Source organism: Anomaloglossus baeobatrachus, chromosome 5 (assembly GCF_048569485.1).
Source record: "Anomaloglossus baeobatrachus isolate aAnoBae1 chromosome 5, aAnoBae1.hap1, whole genome shotgun sequence".
In the NCBI taxonomy this organism is placed as follows: domain Eukaryota; kingdom Metazoa; phylum Chordata; class Amphibia; order Anura; family Aromobatidae; genus Anomaloglossus; species Anomaloglossus baeobatrachus.
Window position 1 is genome coordinate 4,267,685 of NC_134357.1, and position 20,920 is coordinate 4,288,604.

At 47.3% G+C, this 20,920-nt stretch overlaps 1 protein-coding gene across 1 annotated transcript in view; it reads right to left on the reverse strand.

Annotated features, from left to right (window-relative positions):
• LOC142313190 (inactive pancreatic lipase-related protein 1-like) overlaps positions 1-17,641 on the reverse strand; it is a 143,509-nt gene extending 125,868 nt beyond the window's left edge. Inside the window, exon 1 of the mRNA XM_075352174.1 lies at positions 17,552-17,641. The gene's annotated coding sequence lies outside the window, so the exon portion shown is untranslated. The remainder of the gene's footprint in view (positions 1-17,551) is intronic.
• Between the last annotated feature and the right edge of the window lie 3,279 nt (positions 17,642-20,920).

The window sequence follows — 20,920 nt, forward strand, 5'->3', positions numbered from 1 at the left end:
AATCTGGCATTATTCCTTTCTCGGTGGGTGCCCGCCAAAAGCGGGGTGCTGCTGGACTGGAGTAAATAGCCCTGGAACCTCTGAGGCATGGACATTCTAATCCCTGGTGAGCCAGCGGAAGGGTGAGACTCTGTTGCCTGTTACATTTGTGTGTTTTGCTGGTTATGTGTTATGTGCCGTTAATTGTTTGGGGATCCAATAAAGTCTAATTATTGTGGTTCCCTCACCCTGTGTTGTCTGAGTAGTGTTACGCCCACGGTTAAGGAGGCCGGCGTTCAGTTGGGATGAGCCCTGAGCCACGCTGTCTTTCTAAAGGCGGCGGGTTTTAGTGGACAAGAGCACCCACTGAGCCCTTGTCTCCACACTGTGCACCTGAATAATTGCTGTGCTTCCTTCAAAAAATATCCTCCCCACACTACCCTTATCCAAAATACCTCCCACACTGCCTCTCTCCTTAATAAACCCCCACGCTGCCTCTTTCCATAATGTCACTCACCATACACAGCTTCTCTCTATAATGTCCCCTCTTTATAATATACCCCCACACTGTCTCTCTCCGATATATCCCCCCATATTGCCCCTTTATTAATATTATTATTATTTATTTATTTATACATCCCCCCCAAACTGCTCCTTTGTAATACAATGCACCCCCATTACCCCTACACACACAATACAATGCACCCTCCATTATCCCCCCACACACCCAATAAAATGCACCCTCATTACCCCTACACACACACACACTATACAATGCACCCTCCATTACCCCTCCCCCCCACACACACAATACAATGCACCCTTCATTACCCCTCCCCCACACATACACACACAATACAATGCACCCCGATTACCTCTACACACACACAAACAAACACACTCACACACACACACACACACAATACAATACAATGCACCCTCCATTACCCCTCTCCCTCCCACACACACAGACACACACACACACAGTACAATGCACCCCCATTACCCCTACATACACACACACACACACATACACACACACACACAATACAATAATACAATACAATGCACCCTCCATTACCCCTGGCCCCAGCACACACAATACAATGCACCCCCATTACACACACACACACACACACACACACACACTATAATGACCCTCCATTACCCCTCCCCCCACATACAATATAATGCACCCCCATTACCCCTACAAACACAATACAATGCACTCCCATTACCCCTACACACAATAGAATGCACCCTCCATTACCCCTCCCCCCACACACATAGAATACAATGCACCCCTATTACACCTACACACACACACACACACACACAATACAATACACCCCCCATTACCCCTCCCCCCACACACAATACAATGCTCCCTCCATTACCCCCTCCCCGGACATAATACAATGCACCTCCCCATCACCACCTACACACACAAATTACACTACCCCCATCACTACACACTCCTGCCTCCCCCCTCCCTCAGAATACAGCACTCCCCTCTGCCTGTCACAAAGCTGTGTTCCTTCACAAATGTTCCCCGTTATGTGTCCTCAGCCCCTCCCCACTCATCCCCATTAATATCTTCGGCTCCTCCATGGAGCGCTTATCGCTGCCTGATGCATGCAGTGTGGCGCCCGCAGCACTGTGATGACATCAGCAAGGTGCTGATGTCATCACGTTGCTGCACGTCGAGGGACACAATACAATGCACCCTTCATTACCCCTCCCCCCCACACACACACTCACAATACAATGCACCCCCATTTCCCCAACACACACAATACAATGCACCCGCCATTACCCCTCCCCACACACACACACACACAATACAATGCACCTTAATTACCCCTACACACGCACACACACATACACACAATACAATGCACCCTCCATTACCCCTTCCCCCCCACACACAATACAATGCACCCCCCATTACCCCTCCCCCCCACACACAATACAATGCACCCTTCATTACCCCTCCCCCCCACACACACAATACAATGCACCCTCCATTACCCCCCCCCCACACACACACACAATACACCCCAATTACCCCTACACACACACACGCACAATACAGTACAATGCACTCTCCATTACCCCTCCCCCACGCTAAATGCAATGCACCACCATTACCCCTAGACACACACAATACAATGCACTCCAATTACCCACACACACACACACACACACACACAATACAATGCACCCTCCATTGCCTGTCCCCCCCACACACACAATACAATGCACCCCCATTACCCCTACACACACAAATACAATGCACCCCCCATCACCCCCTACACACGCACACACAATACAATGCACCCTCCTTTACCCCCTCCACACACACACACACACACACACACACACACACATAATACAATGTACCCCCATTACCCCTCCCCCCACACACAATACAATGCACCCCCCATTAACCCCTCCCCAGACATAATACAATGCACCCCCCACCGCCCCCCACACATATTTGCCAGAATTGCCCTATGGTCAGTCCGGGCCTGCATCCCAGACCTTCCGCACCAGTCCAGTGATGAGTAACAGGTATGAAACCAGACCTGAAACCCTTCCCCCTGGGTGCCACATGATGGTTCTAGAAGCACTGACTCCAGCAACGTCCACTCCTTGTGAATCTACCCCAAATTTCTGAATGGCCTTTTCTTAACAAGCCTATGAAGCCTGCGATTATCCTGGTTCCTTGTGCACCTTTTTCTACCACACTTTTTCCTTCCACTCAACTTTTGATTAATATGCTTGGATACAGCACTCTGTGAACAGTCAGCTTGTTGAACAATGACCTTTTGTGGCTTACCCTCCTTGTGGAGTGTGTGCCTTCTGGACACCTGTCAAGTCAGCAGTCTTCCCTATGATTGTGTACACACCGAGACGCAAGAAAATCATCCAACACTAAAGAAACTCAGCTGTGTTCCATAGCCCAGCAGCAGCGGAGCACCGGAGCAGCAGCACGAGCTATGGGGTGCTCAGCCAGACCCCAGATTTCATCCAGATCACTTCATGAGGTCAGAAGAAGGTTGTCACTCTCCCAGATGCCACATTTCTTATGGCTTTATTTCATCTAAACAAAAACAGAATATGGGGAGAGGGGGTTGGGCGGTGGCGAGTGGATGACGGCCGTTTGGCGCAGGTAATCGCACTTCTGCGTGTGCTGACGCCATCTTCACTTCCTTTACAGTGGGTGTGTGGCGTCTTTAATTACACATGTGCACAATAGTGCAGGTTAAAAACACTTCAAAACATTTTACAAAGCTCCGGAGAATATTTCTATACGCTGTGTGACATCATATCTAGGAAATACAGAGTCTAGAATCAGACAAATACAATGGAACGCTAGAGAAAGGCTGACAATTCATTGTTATTTAACCCTAAGGTGCCCGGGGCTCTGAAATCTATAATCCAGCAAGACTCTTCTTAACACATTTTTATGCAAATCTCCTCCTTCAGGTGGGCTTTTAACCCTTTCACTACCTGCAATATACAGACATTCTGGATCGCTGAAGTGCGACTTTCTAACATGTTGGATCAGTTTGGGTGAACCTTCTGCGGTAAGACTTGAGCACTGATGTTCCCGGAATGTGATGAATCGTGGACGGATGGTTTTACCAATATAAAGTCACAAGGGCGCCGGATACAATATTATACAAATGATGTTCTACGTGATATAAAGTCCTTTACCCACAGTGTGCGATTTCCTATTTTTATAGGATTATTAGTGCGATGAAAACAGCATAAAGAGTCCTCCAAGACTAAGTCAGTACACCCCTTTGCATTACCCTGCAACCGGGTCTCCGACTCCTCTGGTCCCGGACCCAACCTAGGTCACTCCCGGGAGTTACAACTCCCCAGCTCCTCACTCTCTGAGGGCTCTCACTCCACTGACTACGTCCCTCCCACCAGTCTGACTTTGTCCCTCCCACCAGTCTGACTTTGTCCCTCCCACCAGTCTGACTTTGTCCCTCCCACCAGTCTGACTTTGTCCCTCCCACCAGTGTGACTTTGTCCCTCCCACCAGTCTGACTTTGTCCCTCCCACCAGTCTGACTTCGTCCCTCCCACCAGTCTGACTTTGTCCCTCCCACCAGTCTGACTTTGTCCCTCCCACCAGTCTGACTTTGTCCCTCCCACCAGTCTGACTTTGTCCCTCCCACCAGTCTGACTTTGTCCCTCCCACCAGTCTGACTTTGTCCCTCACACCAGTCTGACTTTGTCCCTCCCACCAGTCTGACTTTGTCCCTCCCACCAGTCTGACTTTGTCCCTCCCACCAGTCTGACTTTGTCCCTCCCACCAGTCTGACTTTGTCCCTCACACCAGTCTGACTTTGTCCCTCCCACCAGTCTGACTTTGTCCCTCCCACCAGTGTGACTTTGTCCCTCCCACCAGTCTGACTTTGTCCCTCACACCAGTCTGACTTTGTCCCTCACACCAGTCTGACTTTGTCCCTCCCACCAGTCTGACTTTGTCCCTCCCACCAGTCTGACTTTGTCCCTCCCACCAGTCTGACTTTGTCCCTCCCACCAGTCTGACTTTGTCCCTCCCACCAGTCTGACTTTGTCCCTCCCACCAGTCTGACTACGTCCCTCCCACCAGTCTGACTTTGTCCCTCCCACCAGTCTGACTTTGTCCCTCCCACCAGTCTGACTTTGTCCCTCCCACCAGTCTGACTACGTCCCTCCCACCAGTCTGACTTTGTCCCTCCCACCAGTCTGACTTTGTCCCTCCCACCAGTCTGACTTTGTCCCTCCCACCAGTCTGACTACGTCCCTCCCACCAGTCTGACTTTGTCCCTCCCACCAGTCTGACTTTGTCCCTCCCACCAGTCTGACTTTGTCCCTCCCACCAGTCTGACTTTGGCCCTCCCACCAGTCTGACTTTGTCCCTCACACCAGTCTGACTTTGTCCCTCCCACCAGTCTGACTTTGTCCCTCCCACCAGTCTGACTTTGTCCCTCACACCAGTCTGACTTTGTCCCTCACACCAGTCTGACTTTGTCCCTCCCACCAGTCTGACTTTGTCCCTCCCACCAGTCTGACTTTGTCCCTCCCACCAGTCTGACTTTGTCCCTCCCACCAGTCTGACTTTGTCCCTCACACCAGTCTGACTTTGTCCCTCCCACCAGTCTGACTTTGGCCCTCCCACCAGTGTGACTTTGTCCCTCCCACCAGTCTGACTTTGTGGTGCTGACGGGAGTGATACCGGTTTTCAGGAACCTGGAACCATGGGGGGTAGTGTTGTGAATACATTTTCCAGTTTGGGCTCTATAGAGAGAAGAGTATATAGGCACGTCTCCACGCCCCTGCAGCACTAGAGCAGCGCACACCCATGGAACACTACACAGTCTTTGCCTGATACACAACTTTTGCCGTTAATAAGAATTAATAATGATGGAAACAATGTTTTTGAACAAATGAATGGATGGGCAGATTACAGCAGCGAGGGTATCCCTCAGGGGTGATAGGGGAAGCCTTGGAAAAAGCGTGGTTCAGTGGTCACGTCTGATTATGTGTACTTGATAAATCTATGTATTAGTATAAGGTAACTACCGAATTTGCCCATACATGTGCCCATACTTGATATGGTGGACGGTGAAGCACTGTATGTGCGCGCACTGGCCAATCCGCTGCCTCCTTCTCTGTTGTGCTTGGCGTCCAATGGGAGATCGGACTTGCGCGCATGTGCGATAGGTACTTCCAGGACGCCGAGGGCAGCAGCGAAAGCGATGGCGGCTGTCGGGTGTGCGCCGTGATTTACAGGTGCACACACTTAGGGGGCATAAAGACTGACGACTTCACTGTCCCTGCACCTCCGGGACGAAGCTCCGGCGAAACGCGTTGAGTTCTGGGGCAGGGTGACCTGGGACCGTCAATGGCCACTGCAGGTGCATACAATGTGGACTCATCTGATTTGATATATTTAAGGCTAAGTTCACATTTCCGTTGTTTTGTATCAGTCACATGCGTCGCTTGACGCATGTGACTGATGCGCTGTTCAACGCTGTACAACGGATGACAAAGAACAGAATTTTTTGTCGGATTCCGTTGTGTGCGGGGGGCGGAGTTCGGGGGGGTGGGGTGGGGGGAGCCGAGCGAGGCCGTGGCACTGAGGACGTCAGTGCCGCAGGGACTGCAGGACAGGTGAGTGTGTGTGTGTATATATACACATGCTGAATGTGGAGGGGGCGGAGCCGAGCGGGGGGCGGGGCCAGGCGCTGAGGATGTCAGTGGAAGTGCTGCGGTCTGCATGGCTGGGGACAGGTGAGTGTATGTGTGAGTGAGTGTGTGTATGTGCATGTATGTATGTATGTATGTGTGTGTGCACATGCAAAGTGCGGGAGGGGGCGGAGCCGAGAGGGGGCGGGGCCAGGCGCTGAGGATGTCAGTGGAAGTGCTGCGGTCTGCATGGCTGGGGACAGGTGAGTGTATGTGTGAGTGAGTGAGTGTGTGTATGTGCATGTATGTATGTATGTATGTGTGTGTGTGCACATGCAAAGTGCGGGAGGGGGCGGAGCCGAGCAGGGGGCGGGGCCAGACGAGGGTGTCAGTGCTTGTCTGCATGGCTGGGGACGTGTGTGTGTGTGTACATACATGTGCGGAGTGCGGGAGGGGGCGGGGCCGAGCGGGGAAGTGTCGGCCTCCCTGCACACGTAACCAGCCTAAATATCGGGTAACAGCAAAGCACCCGATATTTACCTTGGTTACCCGATATTTACCTTGGTTACGGGCCTACACCGCTTAGCGCTGGCTCCTTGCACCATAACCAGGGTAAATATCGGGTAACCAACCACAGCTGGTGACGTGTGCAGGGAGCCAGAGAGCATGCGCAGCGAAATCCGACGGATCGCGCTGCTCAAAAAACGTTACATGCTGCGTTCCCCCCGCCCGGCGGTCAGTCGTTCCACGACTGATCAGTCGGGCGGAGGTTGCAACGCAGCATCATCAGTCACAATCCGCTGCTCATACAAGTCTATGGGAGCAGCGGAATCCGCTAAACGGATTCCGCTGTTTACAAGAGCAGCGGATTGTGACTGATAGATTTTAGCGGAAATGTGAACTTAGCCTAAGTGATAGGGAGGCGTGAATGCTATATAGACGTGTACTTTCACAGCTGCCCAACTCACTGTATATGATCTATATGAATAACCTTAATATTTATGGCTCCAGGCAGAATAACAAATTATCGCTACAAGCAGATTAGAGCCATTGTAACCGCCTGCTATTTATTGTATACAGGCTGGGTATTCAATGCATTATATGAAAACATGGGGAATATAACTGGTTAATATGAATATGCAATAATATCAATGTACTCACTATGCGCACTTTATATAAGGTCAGCATGGATGTGCAATAACCAGATTACGCACGTTATGTGAGGTCAGCATGGATGTGCAATAACCAGATTACGCACGTTATGTGAGGTCAGCATGGATGTGCAATAACCAGATTACGCACGTTATGTGAGGTCAGCATGGATATGCAATAACCAGATTACGCACGTTATATGAGGTCAGCTTGGATGTGCAATAACCAGATTACGCACGTTATGTGAGGTCAGCAGGGATGTGCAATAACCAGATTACGCACGTTATATGAGGTCAGCATGGATGTGCAATAACCAGATTACGCACGTTATATGAGGTCAGCATGGATGTGCAATAACCAGATTACGCACGTTATATGAGGTCAGCATGGATGTGCAATAACCAGATTACGCACGTTATGTGAGGTCAGCATGGATGTGCAATAACCAGATTACGCATGTTATATGAGGTCAGCATGGATGTGCAATAACCAGATTACGCACGTTATATGAGGTCAGCATGGATGTGCAATAACCAGATTACGCACGTTATGTGAGGTCAGCATGGATGTGCAATAACCAGATTACGCACGTTATATGAGGTCAGCATGGATGTGCAATAACCAGATTACGCACGTTATATGAGGTCAGCATGGATATGCAATAACCAGATTACGCACGTTATGTGAGGTCAGCATGGATGTGCAATAACCAGATTACGCACGTTATATGAGGTCAGCATGGATGTGCAATAACCAGATTACGCACGTTATATGAGGTCAGCATGGATATGCAATAACCAGATTACGCATGTTATATGAGGTCAGCAGGGATGTGCAATAACCAGATTACGCACGTTATATGAGGTCAGCATGGATGTGCAATAACCAGATTACGCATGTTATATGAGGTCAGCATGGATGTACAATAACCAGATTACGCATGTTATATGAGGTCAGCATGGATGTGCAATAACCAGATTACGCACATTATGAGGTCAGCATGGATGTGCAATAACCAGATTACACATGTTATATGAGGTCAGCATGAATGTGCAATAACCAGATTACACACATTATGAGGTCAGCATGAATGTGCAGTAACCAGATTACGCATGTTATATGAGGTCAGCATGGATATGCAATAACCAGATTACGCACATTATGAGGTCAGCATGGATGTGCAATAACCAGATTACGCATGTTATATGAGGTCAGCATGAATGTGCAATAACCAGATTACGCATGTTATGAGGTCAGCATGGATGTGCAATAACCAGATTACGCACGTTATATGAGGTCAGCATGGATGTGCAATAACCAGATTACGCACGTTATATGAGGTCAGCATGGATGTGCAATAACCAGATTACGCACGTTATATGAGGTCAGCATGGATGTGCAATAACCAGATTACGCACGTTATATGAGGTCAGCATGGATGTGCAATAACCAGATTACGCACATTATGAGGCCACCTATTTCCAAGAAAAAATCGACCTAATAAGGCAAGTCTTCTCTGCTCAGCCACCACAACCCCTTCATGTAGCTGACCACTGCCCCTCTCCCATAAACTTCCTCCCCACCATCACCGAAGGAGAGCTTGCACGTCTGCTCTCAAAAGCGCACCTCACCACCTGCGCACTTGACCCCATGCCATCCCACCTCCTTCCCAACCTCACCACCATCCTTACTCCAGCCTTAACCCACCTCTTCAACCTATCTTTAACGACTGGAACCTTCCCCTCTGCCTTTAAACATGCAACAGTCACACCTATCCTAAAGAAACCTTCCCTCGATCCAACCTCTACTACCAGCTATCGCCCCATATCACTACTCCCACTTGCCTCAAAACTCCTGGAACAGCACGTCCATGCTGAACTTTCCTCCCACCTCTCCTCTAACGCTCTCTTTGACAACCTACAGTCCGGCTTCCGTCCACATCACTCTACCGAAACTGCCCTGACTAAAATCACAAATGACTTGCTTACTGCCAAAGCGAACAAGCACTTCTCTATACTCCTACTCCTAGACCTGTCCTCAGCCTTCGATACCGTTGACCACTCCCTCCTATTACAGACCCTCTCTTCCCTTGGTGTCAGAGATCTTGCCCTCTCTTGGATCTCTTCATACCTCTCAAATCGCACTTTCAGTGTCTCCCACTCTCACACAACCTCTTCATCCCACCATCTCTCTGTTGGCGTCCCTCAAGGCTCTGTCCTAGGACCCCTACTTTTCTCTATCTACACATTTGGCCTAGGACAACTCATAAAGTCCCATGGCTTCCAATACCACCTATATGCCGACGACACCCAGATCTACCTCTCTGGCCCAGATGCCACATCTCTGCTGTCCAAAATCCCGAAATGTCTATCTGCTATATCCTCCTTCTTCTCCTCTCGCTTCCTAAAGCTCAATGTGGCCAAAACTGAACTAATCATCTTTCCTCCGTCTCACCTACACTCTCCACCTGATCTATCTATTACAATAAATAACACCACGCTCTCGCCAGTACCCAAAGTTCGCTGCCTCGGAGTGACCTTTGACTCTGCCTTATCCTTCATACCACACATCCAGTCCCTCACCACCTCCTGCCGTCTTCAACTCAAAAATATTTCCAGAATCCGCCCTTTCCTCAATTTGCAATCTACTAAAATGCTAGTGCATGCCCTCATAATCTCCCGCCTCGACTACTGTAACATCCTCCTCTGTGGCCTCCCTGCCAACACGCTCGCCCCTCTCCAGTCCATCCTTAACTCTGCTGCCCGACTTATCCACCTCTCTCCTCACTACCACCCCGCTTCTCCCCTCTGCATGTCCCTCCACTGGCTTCCAATCTTCCACCGTATCCAATTCAAACTTCTAACACTGACCTACAAAGCTGTGCATAATCTTTCCCCTCCGTACATCTCCGAACTACTCTCCCACTACACTCCAACACGTCACCTCCGGTCCTCCCAAGATCTCCTCCTCTCCTCTCTCATTCGCTCCTCACACAACCGACTCCAAGACTTCTCCCGAGCATCCCCAGTCTCCTGGAACTCGCTGCCTCAACACGTCAGACTATCCCCTACCCTTGCAAACTTCAAACGGAACCTGAAAACTCATCTGTTCAGAAATGCCTACAATCTACAATGAACTCGCTGCCGCCCGACCACCGTGCGGAGCTGCCGCCCGACCACCGTGCGGAGCTGCCGCCCGACCACCGTGCGGAGCTGCCGCCCGACCACCGTGCGGAGCCGCCGCCTGACCTACACCCCACCTATTGTCTCCTCCCCATAATCCTATAGAATGTAAGCCCGCAAGGGTAGGGCCCTCTTCCCTCTGTACTAGTCTGTCTACTGTAACTTGTATACGTATTTTGTATGTAACCCCCTTCTCATGTACAGCACCATGGAATTAATGGTGCTCTATAAATAAATAATAATAAATAATAATAATAATGTGCAATAACCAGATTACGCATGTTATGAGGTCAGCATGGATGTGCAATAACCAGATTACGCACGTTATATGAGGTCAGCATGGATGTGCAATAACCAGATTACGCATGTTATATGAGGTCAGCATGGATGTGCAATAACCAGATTACGCATGTTATATGAGGTCAGCATGGATGTGCAATAACCAGATTACGCATGTTATATGAGGTCAGCATGGATGTGCAATAACCAGATTACGCACGTTATGTGAGGTCAGCATGGATGTGCAATAACCAGATTACGCACGTTATATGAGGTCAGCATGGATGTGCAATAACCAGATTACGCACGTTATGTGAGGTCAGCATGGATGTGCAATAACCAGATTACGCACGTTATGTGAGGTCAGCATGGATGTGCAATAACCAGATTACGCACATTATGAGGTCAGCATGGATGTGCAATAACCAGATTACGCACGTTATATGAGGTCAGCATGGATATGCAATAACCAGGTTACGCACGTTATATGAGGTCAGCAGGGATGTGCAATAACCAGATTACGCACGTTATATGAGGTCAGCATGGATATGCAATAACCAGATTACGCATGTTATATGAGGTCAGCAGGGATGTGCAATAACCAGATTACGCACGTTATATGAGGTCAGCTTGGATGTGCAATAACCAGATTACGCACGTTATATGAGGTCAGCATGGATGTGCAATAACCAGATTACGCACTTTATATGAGGTCAGCATGGATGTGCAATAACCAGATTACGCACGTTATATGAGGTCAGCATGGATGTGCAATAACCAGATTACGCACGTTATGTGAGGTCAGCATGGATGTGCAATAACCAGATTACGCACGTTATATGAGGTCAGCATGGATGTGCAATAACCAGATTACGCACGTTATATGAGGTCAGCATGGATGTGCAATAACCAGATTACGCACGTTATATGAGGTCAGCATGGATGTGCAATAACCAGATTACGCACGTTATATGAGGTCAGCATGGATGTGCAATAACCAGATTACGCACATTATGAGGTCAGCATGAATGTGCAATAACCAGATTACGCATGTTATGAGGTCAGCATGGATGTGCAATAACCAGATTACGCACGTTATATGAGGTCAGCATGGATGTGCAATAACCAGATTACGCACGTTATATGAGGTCAGCATGGATGTGCAATAACCAGATTACGCATGTTATATGAGGTCAGCATGGATGTGCAATAACCAGATTACGCATGTTATATGAGGTCAGCATGGATGTGCAATAACCAGATTACGCATGTTATATGAGGTCAGCATGGATGTGCAATAACCAGATTACGCACGTTATGTGAGGTCAGCATGGATGTGCAATAACCAGATTACGCACGTTATATGAGGTCAGCATGGATGTGCAATAACCAGATTACGCACGTTATGTGAGGTCAGCATGGATGTGCAATAACCAGATTACGCACGTTATGTGAGGTCAGCATGGATGTGCAATAACCAGATTACGCACATTATGAGGTCAGCATGGATGTGCAATAACCAGATTACGCACGTTATATGAGGTCAGCTTGGATGTGCAATAACCAGATTACGCACGTTATATGAGGTCAGCATGGATGTGCAATAACCAGATTACGCACGTTATATGAGGTCAGCATGGATGTGCAATAACCAGATTACGCACTTTATATGAGGTCAGCATGGATGTGCAATAACCAGATTACGCACGTTATATGAGGTCAGCATGGATGTGCAATAACCAGATTACGCACGTTATGTGAGGTCAGCATGGATGTGCAATAACCAGATTACGCACGTTATGTGAGGTCAGCATGGATGTGCAATAACCAGATTACGCACGTTATGTGAGGTCAGCAGGGATGTGCAATAACCAGATTACGCACGTTATGTGAGGTCAGCATGGATGTGCAATAACCAGATTACGCACGTTATATGAGGTCAGCATGGATGTGCAATAACCAGATTACGCACGTTATGTGAGGTCAGCATGGATGTGCAATAACCAGATTACGCACATTATGAGGTCAGCATGGATGTGCAATAACCAGATTACGCACTTTATATGAGGTCAGCATGGATGTGCAATAACCAGATTACGCACGTTATATGAGGTCAGCATGGATGTGCAATAACCAGATTACGCACTTTATATGAGGTCAGCATGGATGTGCAATAACCAGATTACGCACGTTATATGAGGTCAGCATGGATGTGCAATAACCAGATTACGCACGTTATGTGAGGTCAGCATGGATGTGCAATAACCAGATTACGCACGTTATATGAGGTCAGCATGGATGTGCAATAACCAGATTACGCACATTATGAGGTCAGCATGGATGTGCAATAACCAGATTACGCACGTTATATGAGGTCAGCATGGATGTGCAATAACCAGATTGTGACACCCTGGCCAGGCCAGGTGGTCACGGATAGGGCCCCGCATTACACCTGTCCCTCATAGGTAACATTCAGTCAAACATTTAAACCCTAGTCACCCCCTCAGGGCTTGATGGACACACCAGGGGGCGGAGCCAGGCGGTTGGAAGACACCCACCGAGGAGTTCGGAAAGCCTGAGGCGGGAAAGTTCAGAACAGTTGGAGAGTTGTGTGGGCCTGAGCTGTGTGCAGCTCCAGCAGAGGAGAGAAACCAATCTGCGCAGGTGCCAGGGTAGGAGCCCTGGTACCTCTGGCTAGGAGGCAGACGGCGGTCTCCGTCTGCAGGAGTCGGGAAGACTGCTCGGTGGAACCGTGGTGGACCGGGACAGGGTTGTAGCCCGTTGGTACCGCCCCAGGGAACCGACTCGGAAACCGGAGCACAAAGGGGGATACTCAGACCCTGAAGCTAGGTCCAGAAGCTACTGGGGGCTAGCTAATTAACTGATTGCGGCTAGGACTAGAGGTCCTGTCCCACCCAAAAGTCCTGACTGAAGACAACAGCCCAATGAGGGGGATAGAAAGCCACCACCATGGCTCTGATATCCCACGGGCCAGCGTCTGTGGGCAAAGGGCTCCTTAGGCAACCACAAGCCGGGAGCGGACTCCTGGAGTTGCAAGCACAGGCAGTCCACCATCCAACACAGGTGCGGGAGAAAGACAGAGACCACCAGCCGGGTGGGGGAAGCCGACTGCAGCCGACTGCGGACACCGACCATCATCACCTTGGTTTACCAGAGACTCGTGTGTTTACTAATAGTGAGTACAACAGCACCCTCCAGTCGCCCATCTCCCTGCACCGCCAACCAACCCCAACGGGGCCACCATCCCTGCCCATGGAGGGGTTAACAACTTGCTGCCAAACATCTCCCCCGGGTGGCCCGTAACTGCAGCGGTGGTGTCCACCTTCACCACACACTGTGGATGGCGTCACGAACTTAACACGGCTCCGGCCGTACATCTACATCCCCAAACCACAACCCCCCTTTCAGTTGAAGTGACCGCGAGACCCCCGGGTCCGGAGACCCTCGAGCCACCAGTGAAGGTCCGGATCCGAGCGGCTCGGCTGCCGAGCACGGGGCGGTACAAGATTACTTACTATGTGCACTTTACATGAGAGCATATTTTATTGATGTTCAATAATTGGAATATGTGCAGTATAGATGCTGAAGCCAATCTATACATACATACTGGCATTGGGTTTAGATAACTTTCTATGATTTATTAAACAGTAAATAAACAGTATATTGTTCATCCATAGTTATTGGGTCCCCATGTGTAATATGAACGGTCTATTGAGATATATGTGCTGATGGTGATTTATCCTCCAATGTTATGAATTATGCTTTGCATTGCTGTAATCCCAGGTGATAGTGCCCTGTTGTTACTACCTTAATGGCTGATTGGTTTTAAAACTACACTTTTTGCACTGTGTGTTCTCAAAAATATTTCTAATAATAAAGCATTTACTAGTGGAATTGATCCACTTAGATGGAATTTATAATTTACTAGCTGTAGTACCTGGCGTTGCCCGGGATAGTAACTGTCTCTCTCCCCGTCTGTCTCTTTCCTTGTCTGTCTTCATCTGTCTCTTTCCCCCAACATCTTATTACCTCACACCACACACAAACTTCTTATACTATGAATGTCCTTTGTTCCAATAGCCTGCAATCACAGCTGCTAATAATAACCTAATATCTTCCAGCTCCATGCACTTTAATAGAAACAGGTTTTTTGGAGAGTAACTGTAAAACGCAGGGTTAAATTTTCTCATCAAAACAGTCTATGACGTTCCCTGGGTCGTATGAGGTGTCTGTGTAAAATTTTGTGATTGTAAATGCGATGGTGTGGATTCCTTTAGCGAACAAACACATACATATATACATACTGTACATACATACACACATACATGCATACATACATACATACTGTACATACATACTGTACATACATACACACATACATACATATATACATACATACTGTACATACATACTGTACATACATACACACATACATACATACATACATACTGTGCATACATACACACACACATACATACTGTACATACATACACATACATACTGTACATACATACACACATACATACATATATACATACATACTGTGCATACATACACACATACATACTGTACATACATACACACATACATACATACATACATACTGTACATACATACACATACATACTGTACATACATACACACATACATACATATATACATACATACTGTGCATACATACACACATACATACTGTACATACATACACACATACATACATACATACATACTGTACATACATACACATACATACTGTACATACATACACACATACATACATATATACATACATACTGTGCATACATACACACATACATACTGTACATACATACACACATACATACATACATACATACTGTACATACATACACACATACATACACATACATACATACATACTGTACATACATACTGTACATACATACACACATACATACATACTGTGCATACATACACACATACATACATACTGTACATACATACACACATACATACTGTACATACATACACATACATACTGTACATACATACTGTACATACATACTGTACATACATACACACATACATACATATATACATGCATACTGTGCATACATACACACATACATACATACATACTGTACATACATACACACATACATACTGTACATACATACACACATACATACATATATACATGCATACTGTGCATACATACACACATACATACATACATACTGTACATACATACACACATACATACTGTACATACATACACACATACATACTGTACATACATACACACATACATACATACATACTGTACATACATACACACATACATACTGTACATACATACTGTACATACATACTGTACATACATACACACATACATACATATATACATACATACTGTACATACATACACATACATACATACATACTGTACATACATACACACATACATACATACATACTGTACATACATACACACATACATACATATATACATACATACTGTACATACATACATATATACATGCATACTGTGCATACATACACACATACATACATACATACTGTACATACATACACACATACATACTGTACATACATACACATACATACATACATACTGTACATACATACACACATACATACACTCAGTTTTATATATTAGATACATAGTTGACTATGAGTTAGTTGTAGGTGTATGAGTTAAGGCTGCTTTACACCTTACGATATCCCATACGATATCGTATGCGATGTGACCCGCCCCCATCGTATGTGCGACTTGTTCAATTTGTTGACCGTGTCGCACAATCGATTATTTGCCGTCACACGTACTAACCCTTCCATACGACCTCGCTGTGAGCGGCGAACATCCACTTCCTGGAGTGGGAGGGACGTTCGGCGTCACAGCGACGTCACGCGGCAGCCGGCCAATAGAAGCAGAGGGGCGGAGATGAGCGGGACGTAAACATCCCGCCCACCTCCTTCCTTCCGCATAGCCGGCGGGTGCCGCGGGAGGCAGGTAAGATCTGTTCATCGCTCCCGGGGTTTTACACACTGCGATGTGTGCTACCCCGGGAACACTGCACAACCCGACGTGCAATTGTAAGGAAATGAACGACGTGCATGCAATGAACGGGTTTACGTTCAATCGCACGTACCTGTTACACACTGCAATGTACCTTACAATGCCAGATGTGCGTGACCCCACCGACACATCGTTAGATTTGTTGTAGCGTGTAAAGCGGGCTTTAGTTGGGACCATAGTTCATATTATAACAGATAAATATGGATCTGATGATTCTAATTCTGAGAATACTGTTCTTCTGAAGCCTGAGCCGGTGTGATCTGTGCGGATCTGGTGACTCCTCTCCGCAGCATCCTACAGGGGGAGCCGGCTTTCTACTATAGTTGTTGAATCTTTTATTTGTAGGGATGATATGTGTGGGGTAATCTTATTCGGACCCGTTCACACGTGTCTCCTGTACGTCTTCTAGTCAGGTTTCCATGGTTGGCACACAAGCACATTATATTCTATTCTCTATCTCACGTGTCCGATGCTCCTGCAATAAAGGATAACAGACGCACTCTGAGGGTGCCTCAGGTCATGGTCTGGGATGTGATTGCAGAGCCATCTATGTAGCATATTTGTGCTGTCCCTGTACCTGTGTGTGAATGAGCCCTAACACTGATATGACTTATTTCTTCCTTGTTCTTGGTGCGATTGTGGACCCCAGCGCTGCAGACACTCACCAGTCAATGGCTGTGAACGCTCCACCTGATGGATTCGTTGGATCAGGAGATCTGAAGTCGTCAGGATGGAAATGTGCAGAGAGAAGAAGCTGCAGGAACATTAATACTGCAGAAGGCAAATGTTCAGAGTCTATGTACACATCATTAATGAAGGGACGCCTCGGGCTCAGCAGCTGGAAACACTATAAAGAATATAAGCTGCAATTATCTGTAATGGACTGGAGTCCTTCCAGCAGCACCTGTGCGCCATTCACCTGATCTCACCGGATGAGCCGTCCCTTCTACAACAACTTCAGTGTGACCTTACCTACAGCGTTCTGCAGTCATACTATGGCCAAATATCACAGTCCAATCCAAACTCCACAGCTCTATAGGCACAAAGAAGACGGGGTGCATGATGGGTGCAAGGCCAGAGACTGATGGGTGCAGGGCCAGAGTCTGAAGGGTGCAGAACTGGAGACTGATGGGTGCAGGGCCAGAGTCTGAAGGATGCAGGACTGGAGACTGATGGGTGCAGGGCCAGAGTCTGAAGGGTGCAGGACCGGAGACTGATGGGTGCAGGGCTAGAGTCTGAAGGATGCAGGACTGGAGACTGATGGGTGCAGGGCCAGAGTCTGAAGGATGCAGGACTGGAGACTGATGGGTGCAGGGCCAGAGTCTGAAGGGTGCAGAACTGGAGACTGATGGGTGCAGGGCCAGAGTCTGAAGGATGCAGGGCTGGAGACTGAAGGGTGCAGGGCCAGAGTCTGAAGGGTGCAGGACCGGAGACTGATAGGTGCAGGGCCAGAGTCTGAAGGGTGCAGGACCGGAGACTGATAGGTGCAGGGCCAGAGTCTGAAGGGTGCAGGGTTGGAAACTGGCAGTGAGCCAAAAGTCACAGACTGTGATACATGGAGGTTTGACTGTGACGACTCAGCATCTGGCCATTTGTGTGGGAGGTGAACTGTTCTTAATTAGGCCAGACCTTTTGGTTCCTTTGTCTCTTGAATGAAGAGAAGTTAGCTCTTGTCTCATTTCAGACTGATCAGAGACCCATTGTATGTTAAATGTGGATTTTCTGTATATGTGGATTGCTTCAGCCCCTTTCACTACATAATTCAGAGGAAAATTATGCAGTCAGATTAAACTTGCGACCAATGAGAGAACAGCCATCTCTAAACAATAATGTAAGACCCAATACCCTGAATTAAAAACTGAGGGGTATAAAAGGGCCTTGCTTCTGTCACCAGGCGGATATTCTACAGGACTTCAGCCAAGGATTCACAGTTCCAGCTGAAGGATCACAGAACTGCTTCACTGCTCAACACTGAGCCCACAAATTCGCTGGAGAAGCCAGCTTGGGACAGTTTGGCCGCCTGGCTACATATCTTGTGATCCTCGGTTGGCCTTCTAGGCTTGCCGCTATCTCCTCTCAGTGGGTGCCTGCCAAAAGCACGGTGCTGCTGCCTGGGATAATTGGCCCTGGAAGCCCAAAAGTGACAGAAATTCTAATCCCTGGCAGGTCAGCAGAAGGGTGGGACTATGTTGCTTGTATCATCTGTATTCTTGCTGGGAAGGTGCAATATATTTTTTCTGTTGATGACCAATAAATTCTTACCGATGTGTGGTTCCCTCACCCTGTGTGGTCTGAGGAGTGTTCTGCCCACGGGGAAGGAGTGCGGGCGTTCAGTGGGATGCGCCCTGGTCCGTGCAGTCTATCTGATGATAACCAGGCCAACGGATGAGAGCACCCACTGATCCACGTGTCTCCACACAGGTGGCTAAGAGTATCCAAATAAGGGGAAGGAAAAAGAGGAAATAACACAATGAAGAATTAGTCAATTGTAAAAATTAATGGTCACAAATGTAATATGAAATAGGAACAATCTATTAACTACATGGCTTCCTGATAATTTGAAAAATGAATAAGAGCTAGAACTCTAAACTACTTCTCACCTCTGTTTAGCTATGACCCCCTGGTGTGAACAGGTAATTGGCCTGGTTTATCTGCTAGAAAGAAGACATAGTCTGAACAAGAGGTTCGGAGGAGTCAGTTTTAACTCTTTGTGGAGAACTCTTCCCCCCCATCCAAAAGACCAACTGTAGACATGGTGGCACCAGATTCCAGTTATCACAGTTGGGCATTTTTGTAACACTTTAGATTTATGGGAAACACATTTTCACCATTGAGATCCTGAGGGGAATGCTGTTCAATCTGCGCATCAGCCACAAATGAATATCTATCTGATGGATAGGGTTGTACAGAGCAATGCTAAAGTATTAACCCCCCCCTTGGCTTTTTACCTATTTTGTTACCTTACAACCTGTGTTAAAAAAATTTCTATTTCGACTTGTCTGTGATGCATCAGCACTAAATAGTCTAATTTTGGGAAGTGAAGGGAGAAAAATATAATCAAAATTAAATTTATGAGATAAAATAAATAACAATTGCTATGTACATATGTATTCATCCCTTTTGCTATGTGAAGTCCTTAAAAAATTCTGGTGCAAGCAGTTCTCTTCATAGTTCCCATGCTTAGTGGAAGTAAGCCCACCTGTGTGCAATGTAAGTGTCAAGGAGTGTGTCAGTATATATACGGCTTTTCTGAAGGGTCACAGAGGGTGCAGCACCATTAAGCAAAAGGCACCACTAACCAAACAACATCCTGAAGACCAAGCAGATCTCCAAACAACATCATGAAGACCAAGGAGATCTCCAAACAACATCATGAAGACCAAGGAGATCTCCAAACAACATCATGAGGACCAAGGAGATCTCCACACAACACCAAGAAGACCAAGGAGGTCTCCACACAACACCATGAAGACCAAGGAGATCTCCAAACAACATCCTGAAGACCAAGGAGATCTCCAAACAACATCCTGAAGACCAGGGAGATCTCCAAACAACATCATGAAGACCAAGGAGATCTCCAAACAACACCATGAAGACCAAGGAGATCTCCACACAACACCATCAAGACCAAGGCAATCTACAAACAACACCTTGAAGACCAAGGAGACCTCCAAAAGTAGTGTAGGGACATATGTCTTGTTAAAAGTAATCTGACAGGTACCACACCCCCTATCAAAGTACATCAAAGTATGTGCATTCTCTCCCTCCCCCTCCTCCGCGCACAGCGCCCCTCCCCAGTTGTACTCCATTTGGCAGTTGATCTCTACACTCCCAGTATTTTATAGGCTTATGATTAGGAACTTGATACCGGATTCTGTATTTAATCCTGATAGTGTAATTGATTGGGCATATTATGTCCTCATGCTATAAAGCAACTCTCATAACACCCCTGTATAAAGTTTGTGTTTTATACTATTTGTATAAAATGAACGACAGACACATTATAAGTCTAAAAGGTTTATTGGTCAAAACTC